Source organism: Camelina sativa, chromosome 15, assembly GCF_000633955.1.
Source record: "Camelina sativa cultivar DH55 chromosome 15, Cs, whole genome shotgun sequence".
Classification (NCBI taxonomy): Eukaryota; Viridiplantae; Streptophyta; class Magnoliopsida; order Brassicales; family Brassicaceae; genus Camelina; species Camelina sativa.
Window position 1 is genome coordinate 23,687,795 of NC_025699.1, and position 20,324 is coordinate 23,708,118.

The 20,324-nt window shown below is 38.5% G+C and overlaps 1 long non-coding RNA gene across 1 annotated transcript; it reads right to left on the bottom strand.

The window, feature by feature from the left end:
* Nucleotides 14,606-15,697, bottom strand: LOC104747382. Its single transcript, XR_761142.1, has 2 exons — nucleotides 15,444-15,697; nucleotides 14,606-14,785 (listed from the first exon to the last, which is right to left on the bottom strand). It is a non-coding gene; the product is annotated as an uncharacterized LOC104747382 (long non-coding RNA).

The following is a 20,324-nucleotide window of genomic DNA, read 5'->3' on the forward strand; positions in this document are numbered from 1 at the left end:
ACAAATAGTATTCAAAGCAAGTTCATTAAAAAAAAGGAGAATTGGAAGTTTATTAGTTGGAAGCGGTATTAGAGGAAGGGGAATTGGCAGCTGGACTGGTGCCTCCTTCGTTGGGTGGTGCAGTGGTTGCAGGCGCGGTAGCTGGATGGGTGGCATCATTTGTGAATGATTCAGGAGGAGAAACCACAAATGATTTGAACTCATGATTTTTTTCTTTCATGAAGAGGAAAAGCTTCTTCATCTCAGCTTGAGACTCTCGGTGTTCCTGATCACGTCGTGCATTCTCAGCCTCGTGTTCAGAAATCTTGTGCCGAAGTTGATCTTCAAGCTCCACAAGAGTTGATGGAGAAGCGCTCGCATAACTCTCTGTCCTTTTTCTTTTCTTTAGTGTCTCCACAAGTGATCCAAGTCCAAATGGGTTGCCTTTGTTATTTGTTTGAGTACACTAAACCAAAAGATAAACATTCAGTAATCATCATAGACTAAATGGAACCAGAAGTAAAAAAAATACATAAACGAATTACCTGAAAGAAGATTTCATTTCTTTCATCAATGGAAAGATTACGATGTGTTGAACTCTCTGAAACATCTTGACCATCATCGTCCGTTTCAGATTGTCTCTCTTCTATGGTCTTCTCATACGTCTCAGCAACTTGTTTGGCTTTTTGATCCACAAATGATCCATCGGGCCGAGTGTGTGTTTTAAGAAATACTTTCACCATTGATAAAGGACGCCCCAACTCTTCCTCCTACAATGATAGTGAAACAGATTAAATCATGGTAATATCAGAAAAACTTTAAGGTGAAGTGGATGGAAAGAGAAGTCTTACCATTTCTTGATGAACTTGCACAAATAATTTATGACCAGCTAAGTGTTTGTGCACTCCAAGACCTCCACGAGTAGAGTTTCTGCACTGTGAAGCATTCTCACTCTTCTCAATGGCATCATGGATGTTCCAATGTTCCCACATAAGAGCCCATAATGTATCACGAATACATGGTGGTTGTACACCATTCCTCTTAGCTTGGCTGACAATGCCTTTCATCTTTTTCGTGGCAATCTTCAAGAAACCTTCTTTAACGAGCTCAATAATCCCGATATCCCAATTATACTTCCACTACAATAACACAAATTAGTTTAGTTAGCAACAATACCAATTCATATATTGAGTACAAAAATAAGGGAGTAAACCTTGCCGCAAATGTCCTGAAATATTGCTCTTGAATGGGCAGTGGAGTAACCTTCCAACTATAGTATGGCCCATCAAACTTTCTCCTAAAGATTCCAACAATCGCTCGAGACAGCTTTTCCTTGTGCCGGTTAAACCTGTTACATTAATTGAGTAATTCTACTACTAAATATGGACTTGAAACTATTGAATATCAAACAACAACCAATTAGTGAACCCATTACCGCAAACTAGTGAACACATTAAAGCAACCGAGTAACAATCGAGTTTGAAATTTGACATCCACTTATAGAAACTTAAAGCAACAACTACACTTATGGATACTTAAAGCAAACCGAGTAACAACATATCCTTTCTACACTTCAAGATACTTAAAGCAAAAGCAAAGGAGAGAGTTTTAATACCATAGAGTATCGACTCCAGGGATAAGATGCTCAGACAGAAGTGGTAGATGTTCTCGGCTCGGAAGAGTTAGGAAACAGATTTTGGTAGTAATCGACATTTGGGTCAGGGTTTTGATGCTCTTGGTTTCCTACTTCACCATTATCTTCCTCTTCATGATTAAGGTTTTGATGCGGCAAACAAAACTGATCATTCTCCGGTTGAGGAGGAGGCAGTTGTTGAGGATTCGAAGGCGGTGTAAGTGTCCTCCGCGGCGAATGTGTACTCGACTCTGGATTTGTCCTCTGTGGTGGATGTGTACTCGATTCAGGATTTTCCCTCGACGGTGGATGTGTACTCGGCGATGGACTTGTTATCGGCGCTGGATTTGTCCTCGGCGGAAACTGTGAAGGACGGCTTTGGGTTGCAAACTGTGTCGCAGACTGTGTCCGTTCAGATGGGTTCCACGAATGAGAAGAGGATCTGTTATTACCATTAAAGATTCAGACACCTATGGCGGTTCTGGCACCGCGAGCTTTGAAAGAACCCTTACCCTTAGGAGGCATTAGATCGAGAAATGAGAAGATTGAGAGAGAAGTAAGAAAACAATTTAGAGAAATGTGAGAATGGACGAGAAACAATTTAGAGAAGGAGAGAGTTGAAAGATTGGATTGAGGAAGGAGAGAATTGATAGATTAGATCGATCTGTTTGAGAGAAAATTGTTTGATCTGTTTGAGAGTAGAGAAGTTTTTTGTGAGAAAACCCTAGATTGAGTGTTTTAAGAAAGGAACAAGTGTTTAATCGTTTAAGTGTTTACCTAGTTAATAACAAAACAACGTTGCTCTTTGGTCGCAAACGAGTCGCATATTAAATAATTGGGGGAAAAAACGCCAAAATAATTAGACAAAATCCACAAAATTAGTGGTGGGAAAATAAACCGCCAAAAAGCAGTAGCAAAACAGTCGCACAACCAGTTGGCAAAGAAGTCGTAAATATGTAGCAAACTGGTCATAGAACATAATAGTAGGAAAACAGTGGTAAGATAGTCGCAAAGTGTTACTCCTTTGTGACTGTATGTTATTAGTTGCAACTCAAAAGCTTGATTTACAAACATTATGAGCTGATTTGCAACATCAATCTCTCATATTAGTAGTAAATAGTAGGTACAATAGTATGAGTTAGTAAAGCTTTATTTTTATAACACAATATTTAAATTTTTCTAAAGTCCTACACTTTCTTCTATGGTGATATGTAATAGTAAAGATAGTTTTGGAACTTATGCATGTTTGTTTTGTAAACATTGAAATTTAAGACCTTGGAAAAGTTTTATTAACTAAATTCAATCAAATACAAGCCTACATGTATAACTAAGGATGTAAATACTTCTCAAATATGAAATTTGAGATACAAAAAGATCGAGAGTGGGTAAATCGTCTCAAATGAGTTGCTACTTCAGGTGTTAGTCGCACAACGGTTGCAAATGTGGTTGCTAAGACGTCCCAATACAGTAGCAAATCAGTCGCACAATGTCTACACATTTCTCCAAAAATCAAACAGTAGGACAACGGTGGCAACTTAGTCGCAAAGTGTTACTCTTTTGTGACTATCTATTATTAGTTGCAATCCAAAAGCTTGATTTTATACATTATGAGCTGATTTGCAACATAAATCACTCATATAAGTAGTAAATAGTAGATACAATAGCAAGAGTTAGTAAAGCTTTGTTTTTATAACACAAGATCAAATTTAGTCTAAAGTCCTACACATTCTTATATGGTGACATGTATTAGTTAAGATAGTTTTGGAACTTATGCATGTTTGTTTTGTAAACATTGAAATTTAAGACCTTTAAAAAGTTTTAATGACTAAATTTAATCAAATACAAGCATAAATGTATAACTAAGGATGTAAATACATCTCAAATATGAAATTTGAGATACAAAAAGATTGAGAGTGGATAAATAGTCTCAAAGGAGTCGCTACTTCAGGTGTTAGTCGCACAACGGTCGCAAATGTGGTTGCAAAGACATCCCAATACCATAGCAAATCAGTCGCACAATGTCTACATAGTTTTCCAAAAATCAAACAGTAGGACAAGGGTGGCAACTTAGTCGCAAAGTGTTACTCTTCTGTGACTATCTGTTATTAGTTGCAACCCAAAAGCTTGATTTTCACACATTATGAGCTGATTTGCACCATAAATCACTCATATTAGTAGTAAATAGTAGATACAATAGCAAGAGTTAGTAAAGCTTTGTTTTTATAACACAAGATCAAATTTAGTCTAAAGTCCTACACATTCTTATATGGTGACATGTATTAGTTAAGATAGTTTTGGAACTTATGCATGTTTGTTTTGTAAATATTGAAATTTAAGACATTTAAAAAGTTTTAATGACTAAATTCAATCAAATACAAGCATAAATGTATAACTAAGGATGTAAACACATCTCAAATATGAAATTTGAAATATAAAAAGATCGAGAGTGGATAATTCGTCTAAAAGTAGTCGCTACTCTAGGTGTTAGTCGCACAACGGTTGCAAACGTGTTTGCAAAGACGTCCTAATGTCGTAGCAAATAAGTCGCACAATTTCTACACAGTTCTTGAAAAATCAAATATTACGTACCAAAACGGTAGTTGCAAAGTATTCACAAATTGCGTATATTTTGCAACGAAAATTTATTAGTCACAAAAGTGTACGAATATGGTCACTAAATTGAGACGGAATTGCAACGATTTTCTTTTGTCGTTAATAGGCGACATGTTTCCATCCGTCTTTTATATTGTCATTAAGACGTAGTAAAGTAGTCACAAAAATGTCACAAATATTTGCGACAAAAAAACAGTCACAAATAGGAGTCCCAAAATGCAGGTTTTCTTGTAATGTTAGGATGGTCTAATCAGGCTAGATCTTTGGATTTAGAGGTCCTTAAACTACGGGTTGGCCTTTTTGTGCAATCTAGTATCAGCTCTTTTATGGCCTCTCTTCTTTGATTTTGTTGTTAGCCTGATTAACTTGTTCTGCTACGGTAACCTGTCTTGGATAATGATTGTGGTTCGTCTCTGATTGCCCTTCCATGGCTGAGTATTCAATCGGGTTACTCTTATTGCAAATCGTGGATGGTTCAGTTTACCAACTTGATTGGGTTTCCTCCAGTTTTGCAAGAAGGTTGGTTTGGTCGTCCTCTTTGAGCTAGTGCGTTCATCTTCCTTTGTCAAATTCTCAGTCAGGTTCCTTGTGCGATTCGTTCTACTTCAACTCGCCTTCTCTGTGGTTCACTTGTTTGGGCGTAATTGGGACTATTCCATTCGTGGTTCCTTCATGTTACGTAGATTGCTTTTTTATAAGTTTCACTCGTTTGGGTGTAGTTTTTCTCTTTTCGGCTTTAGTTTCTGGAGATATCTTTGCTTTCCTCCAGTTTGGTGTTTCAAAAACGTATTCCACCCTTGTTTCACAATCGTATTTTATAATGGAAAATCTTCAGATAAAAAAACAAAAATTATTGCATAGTAGTTTGAACTTGTTGTTAAAATATTAATATTAAAATGATTCAATTAGTTCGTGATATATATATATATATATATATATATATTACAATAATTGTATTTAAATTTGTTTGATGCTAATTGAAAATATATTTTTAAATTAACCACTTTGTAATCTAATAAAATATCATAGTACCAACATGATGAATATAATCAATTTTTAGAGTTAGTTACTCAATTGGATAATTCTTGTATTTGACTGACGACGACAAAATAAAATAAAATAATAATAATAATTCTAGTATCGGATTGAATTGAATTGATTTGGTGAAATCTGTAATATATTGTAGAGTTTTTTCCGACTAAATTATTGACAAAAACGAAAAGAAAAAAAATGTTAGAAAGGGAGAAAGTGTTCAAACTTCCTTTTCCGAGTCGGTTTGCTCAATCCGTATCCTATAAATAATAAATATATATTTATAGCCTCTGATCAATTAGAAGACGATACGAATGTTGTTGAAAAGACTTCGTCTGTGTGTGGAATTGCCCCCCCACGATGTGGTAGAGCTCATCCTCGAGAGACTTCCCATCCAGTCTCTCCTTGTATACAGGTCTGTGTGCAAGAATTGGAAATCGACAATCGATTCTCGACAATTCAAGGAACGACGTCTGGACCACTGTAGGCAATCACGAGGTGTCGATGTCCTTTTCATCTGTGTCAATGGTGAAAATACTGTGAGACTAAGAGATTATCAATCATTTAAGTTCGGGTCATCAATAGCTTGGACGGTAAGGTTCCCATATTTGGGCCCCTTGTTCTGCTATGGCAGTTGCGAAGGTATGCTATGCCTCTACAGTATCCACAATCCGAGTTACGTGGTGAATTCTGCAACTGGATGGTATCCGAGTTTTCCTCTTTGCAGCTATCAACAGCTCCACATCCCTTTGTTCGATAGAAAAAAGGTCAACTTCCCAAGTGCTAAGCTTGGACTCGGTAGAGACAAAGTAACCGGCACGTACAAGCCGGTTTGGTTATATAATTCATCCATATTTGGCCTAGACAATGTTACTACGTGTGAGCTTTTCGATTTTACCACCAATGCATGGAGGTACGTTGTCCCTTCTTCTTCTTATGAGATCAACGCTTACCATAAACCCGTGTATTTAGATGGGTCACTTTATTGGTTCACCAACTGTGAAGAACCCAAGGTACTACGTTTCGACCTTCACACCGAAACTTTCCAAGTAATCTGTAAAGCTCCCTTTGCCCATCCATGTGACCCTCGTCAGCTCACCATGTGCATCCTCGATAACCACTTGTGCGTATCTGAGAAAAAATGGCCCACCCAAGTCATATGGTCGTTCCATCCTAAAGGCAAGACGTGGAACCAAATGTGTTCCTTAGATCTCACCCAAACTTTTTCTTGGTTTGGGGAACCCCTGTTTGCCCTCTCACCGATAGCAATTATGGACAAGGGTAAGTTATTGCTTCAAGGTCGTGATACCTCCCACGCACTGGTGATACATGATCTCCATACCAAATCCTACGAGCTTCTCTTTACACCTATCAGACCCGTAGGTTCTGTTTATCATGTTGAGAGTTTATTCTCTGCTTTGTCAAACTAACTTCTCTCTCTCTTTTCTTTGTCACGGTTGTACCCATGACACATTGTAATTTAACATTTTCTGCATAAATGATGATTTAATTATATATTTAACGACGTTTTCTTTTATTTTATTTTGGCTAGTGCATTATTTGTATGACTAGAATATGAGCCGTGCTATCTTTCCTTTTGTTTGTTTGGTATCATATATATGATTATTTTGTTTGTTTTAAAATATTTTTTAGATGGAACACTATACCATGAAATCATATATTGAATATGACTTATGAAAATAACATCTATTTTGTAAGATATATTCTATTATATCTAGATTTTGATCCGCGGTATAACGCAGATTAAGTTGTGTGATAAAAAAATTAATTTTTGTTTGTTAATTTTGTTTGATTTGTTTAGTGTTTAAAATTATATATTGTATTTTGATTTCTAATTCTATAACTTAACCTATAGTATAGCACATATTAATTTTAGGACCAAATATGTAATGTATGTTTGTCAAAATCATCGTGACCGAGAAAACCTACCAAAAAACATTATTCCAAACTTAAATTTAATCCGAGAAATCATATTTTTGAAATTTTAACCCGTGCTATAGCAAGAAACCATATTCTTTTGAATTTTTTTTCATATTATAGTGACATATTATTGACCCGTACTATAATAAATCAAATTAGAGTGTTTATAATTTTTAACTTTTTGATCTATCATATATTTATGATATTCTTAAAAATATCAAATTAAACTATATTTAAAGATTCCAAACTAAATTATTTTAAAAATTTATTATAATATATAAAACTATACAATTCAACAAAAGAAATATATGAAATGAACTTAAATATTCAAATTTCTAATCGTTACTCAGTTAAAATTTTCTGATAAAGTTAGGTAATATTTTATTTTTAGCATAATCGGAAATCACTTGTAATATGCGGAAAAGTGATTAATTTCTATTAAATTCTGAGATTTTTTTGCCTAGATATAGTTAGTTGAATATTCCCTTAAAAAAATTATTTTATTCTTTGAAATATCTTTTTTAAGAGGATTCTAATCCTAAATCTATATAACCTATCACATAATTAATCCATATAACCTATCAAATAATTGATCTTAGTTATAACTTATATTAATACTATATGGTCTACCAATTTGAAGTCGTGTACTTCCGTTTTATTAAATAGGGGATTGTATCTGGTGTCCAACTAAATTACCGAGCATATATGCATGGATATAACAGCAGAGAAACCAAACTTGTGTAAACTTTTATGTTGTGGCTCTTGTATTTATATTTGAAAAAATGTATTTATTTATGAACTTTCTCACATATTTTGTAACTCTCATATTAATTTGATTAGGTTGAAATTCTTATCATATATTTATAGTTATATTAACCAAAAAATAATTAATACTCAAAACAACTAATAAATGTATTTTTGGTGAAACTTCTTACATATTTTAGTATATTTAATATTCTATCAAATCTTTTGTAACTCTCATATTAATAATCATATCCATTTTTAAGGTACAAACATAACAATATTTATATTGTAATTAATGACTAATAACAATTGGAAACATAATGAATATTAAAATATATTAATATGTATTTATTGTATTTTGTAACTCTCATATAGCTTATGTAACTTCTTATAGATATAAATTAATATAAAGATCAGTGCATTAACTACCCAATGAAATAATAAATTTATGATAGGCTTCTAACTCCAAATTTTCCTACAAAAAGAAAGACTCATATCTCAATAACCTTCATATCTCAAATCTCACATAAGTTTGTAAATTCTATAATTTTTTGTAGTTAACTAACATTGTCTTAGTGTATTTTTTTTCTTCTATTTTTTGTATAATAAATTAAGGTTCCCTCAAACTCATACTTTAAAAACCTCACAAGTGGCACTCATTCCTCAAAAGATTATATACATAAAAAATATCCTAAAAAAATATCTTAACATTTTAGCAATGTCCTTTTAGTTATTATATATATATATATATATATATATATATGTGTGTGTGTCTGTGTGTTTTACAAATTACAAAAACTTATCAATAGGAAAACAAAAATCTTAACAAGGTCATTTGAGACATGCAAACCATGAAATCATCACATATAGCTCTAATATGCATAGTCATATTCTCCCTCTTCACTATACATGAATGTATGTATAGGTTTTACTCACTGTATATATCAATAATGTGTCTCCTTTTTTTTTTTGCATATCATCAAAGTTTGTTTGTGTGTTTTGAATCAATGTGTAGGTGGGAAAATGGAAGATGAAGAAATAAAAAGATCAATGCTCAGTATTCACATTCCTCCGTGTATCAAAACTTTTTGTACGATACCATTTATAAAGGATTGTTGGTGTTGTTTGAGACTAGGTGATGTGATCGCCGGACGCGGTCGTCTACCGAGTCGTACGGACGGACGGTCGCTGCGGACGAACGGAAAGAAATTCTCTCGGGCCGAGGAAACTAGAAGGAACTTTCCTCGGACAAGGCTCGGTGATTCGAGTCTAGAGAGAAAACAAACGGTGGAAGCGAGAGATGAGCTGAAACGAACGAGCGGATCGAGAGATCCGGCCTTTGGTCTTGGCTTCGGTCGAGCGGTCTCGGTCGCGATACGGTACAGACGAGATTTGCCGATGAAATGACTCGATTCGGCAGTCTCCGGGAAAGATAGTCGGATGGGAAAAACGTCTCGGTGAGAAACTCGTCCCGATCGGTTCTCAAAGAAATGGTCGGATGGGATGCGGCATACGGATGGACGACGGACGCTGCGGATAGAAGGGTGGCTAGTGAATCGAGTGAGAATCTCGACCTCGGTTCACTAGGGAAGATGGAGTCGAAGCGGAAGCACAACGAACGGTCGGAACTGGACGTGATATGGTAGAGATGGACACATAGGTGGTTTGATGCGATGACACACGGGAAATGGCTCGGCCCGTGTTACGGTCAACTAGTCGATGTCGAACCCGGTTCGAGATCGGCTAGGGTTTCTCGGTAGTCAAGTCCCGGACTTGGACTAAGGAGAGAGGCGAGACAAGAACAAAGATTCTCTTTTTGTGAATTTCAATTCAATCTTCAAGTCTTCGTTTTACAAAGTAAGAGAAGGGTTTAAATAGTGTGAGGGTTTAGAGGGAGCCTAGGACACGCGGACTCGCTTTGGTCCACAGACGGTGAACACGTCGCCCCTCTTTGTGGTTTAAACAAAGCCACACACGTCACACTATTCCAACGTTCATAAAGGAAGGATCTAGACAAGTCCAAAACGTAAAGCTTAAGGAAAAAGATAAAATAGGCCACGTCCTTAGGCTGGATGCGGGAACCTCGTCTTTGGCTTCAAAACGCGGCGTTGTGCGTCAGAACTCGTTGCCTCGTTAAAACTCCCTTCGGTAAACCACGTGGGAAAAACCAGAAGTAGGGAAAAGAGTACAAGTCATGATTCTAACGTCTTTGGCGCCTTCGTCTTTGGGTAAAGACAAAGGCCGGACGACCTAGCTGGTGGTTACCTTGGCCGAATCGATTCTTGGTCTTCTTAGATGAACGCTTGAACGTGGTGCTTGATTTTGGAGTCCTGTATGAGCTCTTGGTCCGAGTGGTTGCACCGGGAATGATCCTAGGACTGCCGGCTCCAAGTTGTCCAAAGGGTGATACGCGTGTCCGAGAGACGCCTGGGTCCGGCTCGAGCGTCCCGGATGCATGACCGATCCCGTGATCACATCATTCCCTCCCTCTTCTAGAAGTTTTGACCTCAAAACTAGACTCAACGCCTGGATCAAAGAAGAAAGAAAGAAAAAAAAAACCGAATCAGCAGTATCAACAGTTCAACCGCGGTTTAATTTTACTAGGATCAAAAGGAAACAGTAAGGCCTTAAGAGAAAAGGATAAGACTTCCCAGGTAAGGCCAGTGGCATTGGTCGATCCGATCCCTTGATGAACGTTGGTTGCTTGCTGAGACTCTCCAGGATGCCACACAAACGTTTGATCCGCACCAAAGTTGGACAAATGCGTCGCCATAGGATCATGTGCGGTAACGACCTTGGCGCTAAGAGTGGAGAAGGATGGCTCGGTATAGGCGACTCCCAGCTGGAGCTTACTACTTGAAGTAGTCATGAACAATACCGAGTGGAAAGATCCATCAATGGCCATCTCCGGTGGCTCCTTTACCTTGAAACTCTCCATTAACAAGCAAAGCTCGGATATGTAGTTGATTGTGCGGGTAGACTCTCCTTTGGCCTCGCCTAGTGGCTTAATACGCATGACGAGTGAGGATTCGTGCACCGTGTCCGGTTTTGAACATGGCGGTCGAGTGTCGGCTCGGTCTTGATCAAGGGCTGTTGCGGATTGACCTTGGTCCGCGCATAGGTTGGGACTTGTATCTCCGAGTATGCAAGCTTGGTGGTCTGGCGGCTCGGCTGGCTTCTCTACGATTCCTCCCGGGCCAATGACTTCCTCAGGACCAATTTGTTGATCGAATTCCAGTCCTAGGCTCGGCTCCCGGTGGGCTTGCGCCGTTGGTGTAGCGTCCTCGATCAAGTCGATATTCGGCCTGCTCCGCGACAAAGCGTCTTGTTCTGGCCGGTAAGGAACTCGCGGGTCCGTCATTGGTGAAGACACAAGGGCTGAGTGTTGATTCCGAGATGATTCTCCATAGGCGTAAGACGTCTTTACTTGGCCCAACATTTCTCTAAGGTGTTGGAGTTGAGATCGGATAGAGATCAACTCGTCCTTAAAACTTGTTGCTCCGAGAGAATGCTTCGGCTGTCTTGTGGCTTGTTCCTTGGACTTAGTCCGAGAACCCACAAGGCTCACTTTGGTTTTACCTCGATCGCGACTTGACGGGTGGATCGGTGTTGCGCGTGGTGACCAGCTCGGAAGACCCTTGTTCCTAGTGCGGTAAGCACTGCACTTGTTCGATGATGCGTACGGTGACCAGGTCGAAGTCCTTTGGACGCGTCTTGGGAACTTCTCCTTGGCCTCTCGGTGATACCGGGGTGGTGCGTAGTAACGTCCCAAGTTGTTTCCATCGGAGTCTTCGTCACTAGCTGGCCATGGCTCGCGATGAAGTGCGGTTTGTGAAGTAGACGGCCAGTAGTAGTCCGATGATCCATGCTCGTGTCCGTCAAGTTCCGGACCTTCTTTATAGTCCTCCTCGGATCATGGTTCGTCCTCTGTTGCCTCTGGTTCCGGTTCGGTGCCTTGGTGCTCTTCGCACCATAGTTGATCATCGGAGTAAGGATCCTCGTACTCCATACTTGATCGATGTCAGATCAAGCATCGGCTATCGTTTGCGGACTTGGAACTCGGTACAGTCGACGGTACGGACGACTGATGTTGGTTGGACGATGGTACGGACGGCGGATACGGACGATGATACGAGGTATGGTCGGCCGATGTGATGGCTGGTACGGACGGTCGTTGTTGGTTGGACGTCGTTACGGACGGTGGTCGTACAGATTGACGGCCGGTACCGTACTCGGAGTCGATGGATGGACGGAGAACTCGAACGGCTGATGTCGCGAACAGGCTTCGGGTCTTGAATGGTATATCTCACAATCGGGAGATATTCCTCGAGCGATGACGTGGACTTGGTGCGCACGCGATACGCTTGCCGAGAGAGACACGTACCTCGTCAAAACAAATCGAATATTCATGAGTAAACGCGTCAAAAGTCGGCAGATAAGATATTTTCTAGGCAGCGGTCAATGATTGAGGACAGCAAGACAAAACGACAACCTAAGACTAACAAAAGAACATACACGCGCCTAAAAAGCAAACACACGCGCAAAAAGCAAAACTTTTGGGACCACAACAAGAACACAAAAGTAAAGACTCTACTTTATCGATCTAACGAGTCCTAGACAAGAAAATCGACGAACAAAACCCAGAAATAGACAGAGCAACGATAGAACAATCGACCTAACAAGATAACTATGCATAAATCGAAAACTATCGGACTTAAGCGACACTAAGGATAAACTAAGGAACTGTAAAGACACAAAGACGAAAGCTTTAATGGTAAATGGAAAAGATCGAAAGTTTCAGAAAGACACAACCTTGGGAGGAGCTTTTAGCTCTGATACCAAGCTGATGTGATCGCCGGACACGGTCGTCTACCGAGTCGCACAGACGGACGGTCGCTACGGACGAATGGAAAGAAACTCTCTCGGGCAGAGGAAACTAGAAGGGACTTTCCTTGGACAAGGCTCGGTGATTCCAGTCTAGAGAGAAAACAAACGGTGGAAGCAAGAGATGAGCTGAAACGAAAGAGCGGATCGAGAGATCCGGCCTTTGGTCTCAGCTTCGGTCAAGCGGTCTCGGTCGCGATACGGTACGGACGAGATTTGCCAATGAAATGACTCGATTCGGCAGTCTCCGGGAAAGATGGTCGGATGGGAAAAACGACTCGGTGAGAAACTCGTCCCGATCGGTTCTCAAAGAAATGGTCGGATGGGACGCAGCGTACGGATGGACGACGGACGCTGCGGATAGAAGGGTGGCTAGTGAATCGAGTGAGAATCTCGACCTCGGTTCACTAAGGAAGATGGAGTCGAACCGGAAGCACAACAAACGGTTGGAACCGGACGTGATATGGTAGAGATGGACGCGGAGGTGGTTTGATGCGACGACACACGGGAAATGGCTCGGCCCGTGTTACGGTCAACTAGTCGATGTCGAACCCGGTTCAAGATCGGCTAGGGTTTCTCGGTAGTCAAGTCCCGGACTTGGACTAAGGAGAGAGGCGAGACAAGAACAAAGATTCTCTCTTTGTGAATTTCAATTCAATCTTCAAGTCTGCGTTTTACAAAGTAAGAGAAGGGTTTAAATAGTGTGAGGGTTTAGAGGGAGCCTAGGACACGCGGACTCGCTTTGGTCCGCACACGTTTGCCCTTGACGCGTCTCCACAAACGGTGAACACGTCGCCCCTCTTTGTGGTTTAAACAAGCCACACACGTTACACTATTCCAACGTTCATGAAGGAAGGATCTAGACAAATCCAAAATGCAAAGCTTAAGGAAAAAGATAAAATAGGCCACGTCCTTAGGCTGGACGCGGGAACCTAGTCTTTGGCTTCAAAACGCGGCGTTGTGCGTCAGAACTCGTTGCCTCGTTAAAACTCCCTTCGGTAAACCACGTGGGAAAAACCCAAAGTAGGGAAAAGAGTACAAGTCATGATTCTAACGTCTTTGGCGCCTTCGTCCTTGGATAAAGACGAAGGCCGGACGACCTAGCCGGTGGTTGCCTTGACCGAATCGATTCTTGGTCTTCTTAGATGAACGCTTGAACGCGGTGCTTGATTTTGGAGTCCTGTATGAACTCTTGGTCCGAGTGGTTGCACCGGGAATGATCCTAGGACTGCCGACTCCAAGTTGTCCGACGGGTGATATGCGTCTCTGAGAGATGCCTGGATCTGGCTCGAGCGTCCCAGATGCATGACCGATCCCGTGATCACATCACTAGGGAACCCTAAGAAAAAGAGGCTTTGTTGGAAAGACAAAAATTTTCCAAACGCCAAAGAGCTATGCTACGCCGGATGTTCAAAGTAGATTTGAGACCATTAATTGCTAATAGAATAGTACGTAATGTACGTTGCTTTTCAGGCTTTTCTAAAGCATTTTAATAATCTATAAATTTCAACTGAATCAGCTTGTCTCTCTTAAGGTGATGATGCTTGATCATCTACATGTGTGTCAAATCATATTTACATTTAGCTGTTTATGATTAAAGCTTTTAATCCACATTTAATTTTACATATCTAATTGATAAACATATTAAAATATGAAAAAAATAAACAATCATCTTTCATAAATTTTTGAATCATTATAGTACATAAAAATGCATTTTATCCAAAAGATATTGAAACGACCCGACTTGGTTTTTTTTTAAATAAATAATAATAATAATAATAATAATAATAATAATAATATTAAACAACAATGTCAAAGAAGAATTGTATCTATAAGAATCAGGAAGGAGAAATAACCAAAAACAAAAAAAACAAAATTTGAAACTGGAACAGATTTAGCGAAAAACGGAGACTCGAGATAATTTAGGGTTCTATGCGATAGAAGAGGGAAGAAGGAGACCTTNATGACCGATCCCGTGATCACATCACTAGGGAACCCTAAGAAAAAGAGGCTTTGTTGGAAAGACAAAAATTTTCCAAACGCCAAAGAGCTATGCTACGCCGGATGTTCAAAGTAGATTTGAGACCATTAATTGCTAATAGAATAGTACGTAATGTACGTTGCTTTTCAGGCTTTTCTAAAGCATTTTAATAATCTATAAATTTCAACTGAATCAGCTTGTCTCTCTTAAGGTGATGATGCTTGATCATCTACATGTGTGTCAAATCATATTTACATTTAGCTGTTTATGATTAAAGCTTTTAATCCACATTTAATTTTACATATCTAATTGATAAACATATTAAAATATGAAAAAAATAAACAATCATCTTTCATAAATTTTTGAATCATTATAGTACATAAAAATGCATTTTATCCAAAAGATATTGAAACGACCCGACTTGGTTTTTTTTTAAATAAATAATAATAATAATAATAATAATAATAATAATAATATTAAACAACAATGTCAAAGAAGAATTGTATCTATAAGAATCAGGAAGGAGAAATAACCAAAAACAAAAAAAACAAAATTTGAAACTGGAACAGATTTAGCGAAAAACGGAGACTCGAGATAATTTAGGGTTCTATGCGATAGAAGAGGGAAGAAGGAGACCTTGTGGATGACGGCAATTAGATCGGAGGTGATCTTGCTGCTATTTCCGATGGTGTTCTTAACAGTTCGTTCGTCCAAACTAATCTTGCGGAAGAGCTCGAGAGGGTTGTCGTCTTTATGAACCATGGCCGCCGGAGAGACGGTTTGATGTTTTCTAATTAATTAATCTGCTCCTTTCGTGCCACTACGATATTTATATATATATATATATATATATATAGGGGGGGTTGGCTACGCGCCTACGCCGAATGTCACACGCCACGTCATTTAAGGCTTTTTAACAGTAAATCACTAAAATCTCCCTAAATAATCATAACCCGAATGTTCCAATTACTTAAAACTTAAACGAACATCTATATATATATATTAGATGAGGGCTCTTCCGGTATGCAGGTTTAAAATTTTATAAATTAAATTAAATTTAACAAAAGTATATTAAAATTTGTTGTATGTTATATACAAATTTTATTTTTGTTATAATACACTGATTTATATCCATTTACAATTTTTTATGTATGTTACCATTTAAAGTGTATTCTTTTACACATAAATATACTCTCTGTTACAAAAATATTATTTATCACTACCTAGAAAATATATATATAAATGCATTAAGCTAACTATTTTACTTTCACTTCTGTATAGTTTTTTAATTACTAAAATTGTTGGCTTTAAAAACATTTCGGATAAAAAATATATTACATAATATACTAATCAATGATATATCATCACAATAATATATGATCATATGGAGAAAACCTCGGCTCCGTCCTCATTTCTTATGGAGAGAACCTTGCGTCCAACCTCCTCCACCGTGGAGAGAACTTTGGCTCCGCCTTCTTCCCTTGGGGAGATAACCTTGCGTCCAACCTCCTCCACCTTTCTCCTTTAGGGAGATAATCTTGTGTCCAACCTTCTCCTCCGTAGAGAAAACCTCGGCTTTGCCTTCCTCCTGTGTGGAGAGAACATGTTCACATCTTTTTGCTATCTCAAATTGGCTTGCTCCAACAACAAATGAAAGTAAAAACATTTTTCTAACGTTACAAAATCCTTAAGAATTATGATTCATTCGTCGGTGACCTCATCGATCAGCTGTATTGGCGAGATCCGACGGTGAACAGCTGTACGCGTTGTATCGAATTAAACCACATGCTCCACCGCTTGTGCAGGCCCCCGTCAATTCCTTGTTTTGGTTAGGGATTAGAGGAATGGGAGAGGTAAGCCAAGGAAAAAGGGTGGTACACGAGAAGCTAGGTCATTTTTGATAGTAACTAATATTAAATTTTCCAATGTATTGTGGAAGTGTCTTTGATACACTATGATGTAGCTTATGTCTCTGTAACACCCCAACCACCACCTTGCTTAATGAGCCCATGTCCACTTTCAGTCCATGGGTCGACCTTCCTAAGTGGTCCCTACGTCTATTCCCGGCCCGTGGATCCACCCATACTCGATGACCGGTTTGTTACGTCTAAGAGACTTTAAATACTTGTTTACCGATCCTACAAATCAACAAATGATCTTTTCCTGTGTTTTTTCCTCACTCACACAGTTCCGACAATCACTTCGAGGAAGGTCACCCATCATGAAGTTCTCTCATAACCCTTGACCGAAAAATAAGTGCATTTTGGTGACATATGTGGCCAAATCAATTCTTTTAAACCTTTCCGCAGTCCAGAGTGTTACCATCTTTGAACTCCTATGGATCTATCAACAATGATTTATGTTTTTCCAATCTTGAGCTTCAACTCGTTATCTCTCTTTGGGATTGGATGAATAATGGTAACAATTATGTTTGCAAAAAAAAAAAAAAAGGATTTATGACCGACCAATCAAGGTTGAGAAATTAGAAGAAAATTAATTTGACATAATTAAAGAAACGATAGAAAACTATAAGCAGGATAATACATGAGTCCCAAATAATTCAAAAAAAATATAAATTAAATAAAACAAAATAAAAATACTACAAGAAATTTTAAAATACAGTATTTAGGAAAAGAAGACGCATATATTAATCTTTTTTTTGAGTCAACATATTGATTTTACCTATTCCCAACTGAATAAGGAGAAAGTATGAGAAAATTTTGGTTTTAAAAAAATAGGAAAAATTTACCTTCCCATTAAAAAAAATTCCCAATTAAACAAACTTGAAAGCAGTGTTTTTGAATAAAGTATATTGTTAGATGAAAAATATGAGACGATCTATCTTTATATAGAAGTGAGTATTTACAAAAATTTAGAATTAATAATTAATAGTATATTTTCTTTAATCTCTTTTTCTATATTTTTTTGTAGAATTAATAATTAAAAATTAAACATAACTAAATAATGTTATAATTTCGAATTTTATGATATATATATACATATAAATATAATCTCCTTACAATTATTAAAAAATATTGTATTTTTTATAAATTCTGTAATTTTTTATAATTATCTTTTTTACATTATTAATTTTTAAAAATAAAATATTTTACTTTTGTTGTAATCAAATTACTTCTATTAAATATTAACTTTTACACATATCAAAATCTAAGACTGATAACTTGACACTTGTCAAAATCTTGTTAATGGCTAACTTTCAAAACCCAACTTTATATAATAAGATCAGCGTATTATAACAAAAATAAAATTTATAAATAACATACAAAAAAAATTAATATAATTTATAAGATTTTAAACCTGCACATCGGGCGGGTCCTCATCTAGTAAATAATAAACAGTTAAGCTAGTAGTCCCATACTCACTAGCCACCTAACCACAAACACATCAAACAGCGGAAATAATAATACCAATGAATAACCAATAATAATTCATAATAACTTATCCAATAATTCAATCAACATGAAACAAATAACCATAAATCCTAAGCAACACTCTAAGACTCAACTCTAGCAACCTAACAGAAGCCACTAGAACATCCTCCACAATGAAAAGCGAGCCACTAGAACATCCTCATTTTCATTGCCTTGATTCCATGATCACACTTTGTCTTTCCCTGCACCACAAACACAAATTGAGATGCATGAGTATTTTATAAACACTCAGTGAGACAATCCTCCCATCTACTGCGCTATACACACAAGCAATTTGAAATACTCTAACCATCAAACAACATTCAACACACAAACCAAGCACTGCATCGACCGACGCTAACCTGCATCGGCCGACACCATCAGGGGATTGCATTGACCGACACAATCAGGGGATTACATCGACCGACACATGATATGCATCGACCGATACTCACATTGCATCGACCAACACATGCTCAATATTTCACGAAAACCTTAGTTGCATCGACCGACGCCTCCACATGGCATCGACCGATGTTCCTAGATCAAATCGTGCCGTCCTCGCATTTGCATCGACCGACACACAGAGTGCATGTAAGTTTAGAAAGAACAAAGTAGTGTAGAACAAGTGTGACTGAACAAGGTGAGAAAGTATGAGCGAGTGTGAACGAGTGAGAGAGAGAGAGTTTAATCGGAAGTGTAAAGTGTATTGAGAAGGAGAATTCTCTCTTCTTACTCTATTTGGTTCTTAGTTACATTCTAAATATAGATATTTACACAAGGAATATTCTACCTAAGATTCTATGCACAAATACACACAATCAAAGTGACATCTCCTTAAGCACACATGTGATCTTTGTTTGACTTCCCACTTGCACATCCACTTGCACAATCTCGCCAACGGCTCCATGAGAAGATTCTCGAAGTCTAGTGACCGTTGGAGACTATCCTTGGTGGGTTGGACTTGTAAGGCCTCCAAATGGTACGGACGACCCAATGTGATAGTTGTACGAACATGTGGTTGTACGGACGTGGTGCAAGTTCTTATAGTGCATCGAGCGATGCACATGTCGAGCATCATTTTTCCCCGAAACTTCTCGCCGGATCTTCGTTCCTACAACCATCAAACTCGATCCCAAGCCACAAGAAAGCTTCACAAAGCCTCAAATAACGTTCTAACAAGCTAAACAACACATAAACAAGCAGATCAGAGAAATCTCAAGCTTAGATAAGCCATGGTCATGCACTCACCTTTGCCACGAAGATTCTGAACCACAAGAAAGCTTCACAAAGCCTCAAATAACGTTCTAACAAGCTAAACAACACATAAACAAGCAGATCAGAGAAATCTCAAGCTTAGATAAGTCATAGTCATGCACTCACAAGCAAAACAACGCTCCAAGGAAGCTCCTACAAGGATCCCAGCTACAGATCTCCACAGGAACAGCCTCAAATCTCTCAAAATTCACAAGAACACTCAAGAACACCTTTTCTCTCAAAAGCGGCTAAACTCGTCGAATGAGACAAAAACTCGAGTTAAGGGTTTTCCTTAACCCCAAAATGCAGCGTTTAACTTAAACTCTTCCGCACCAAACCGGCCTTGCATCGACCGATACACCTAGTGCATCGATCGATGCATCCCCTAAACCGGGATTTTGGTTCGTGGATGTGAAACGACCGCACCCGGATTCCCAATCCTCACACAGGATCCACGGGAAACGATCTCACCAGAACCCCATAATTCCGACGAGACAACCGGCGTAGAAATCGCTCCTTACAAAAACTTCCACAAATACACCAAACACCAGCTCATCTAGTTACTGAGTCGCACAACCAACCATCCCTAGCGACCGAGTAACACGGGAGGTGGACTGAAATATTTAATTCCGTCCAGCCACGGAAAACACTTCCCCACAATTATTCCAACTCACTATCAACTCCTCTAGTGTCGAACGGCACCTCCACTTGATGTCGAACATCACCCATCGCACCACTTGCGAACCAACACACACACCGATGCTCACGGCATCACTTACATCAATCTCTCCTCATCCAAACCTAACTCCAGCTTTCCTCCTAGGACCCA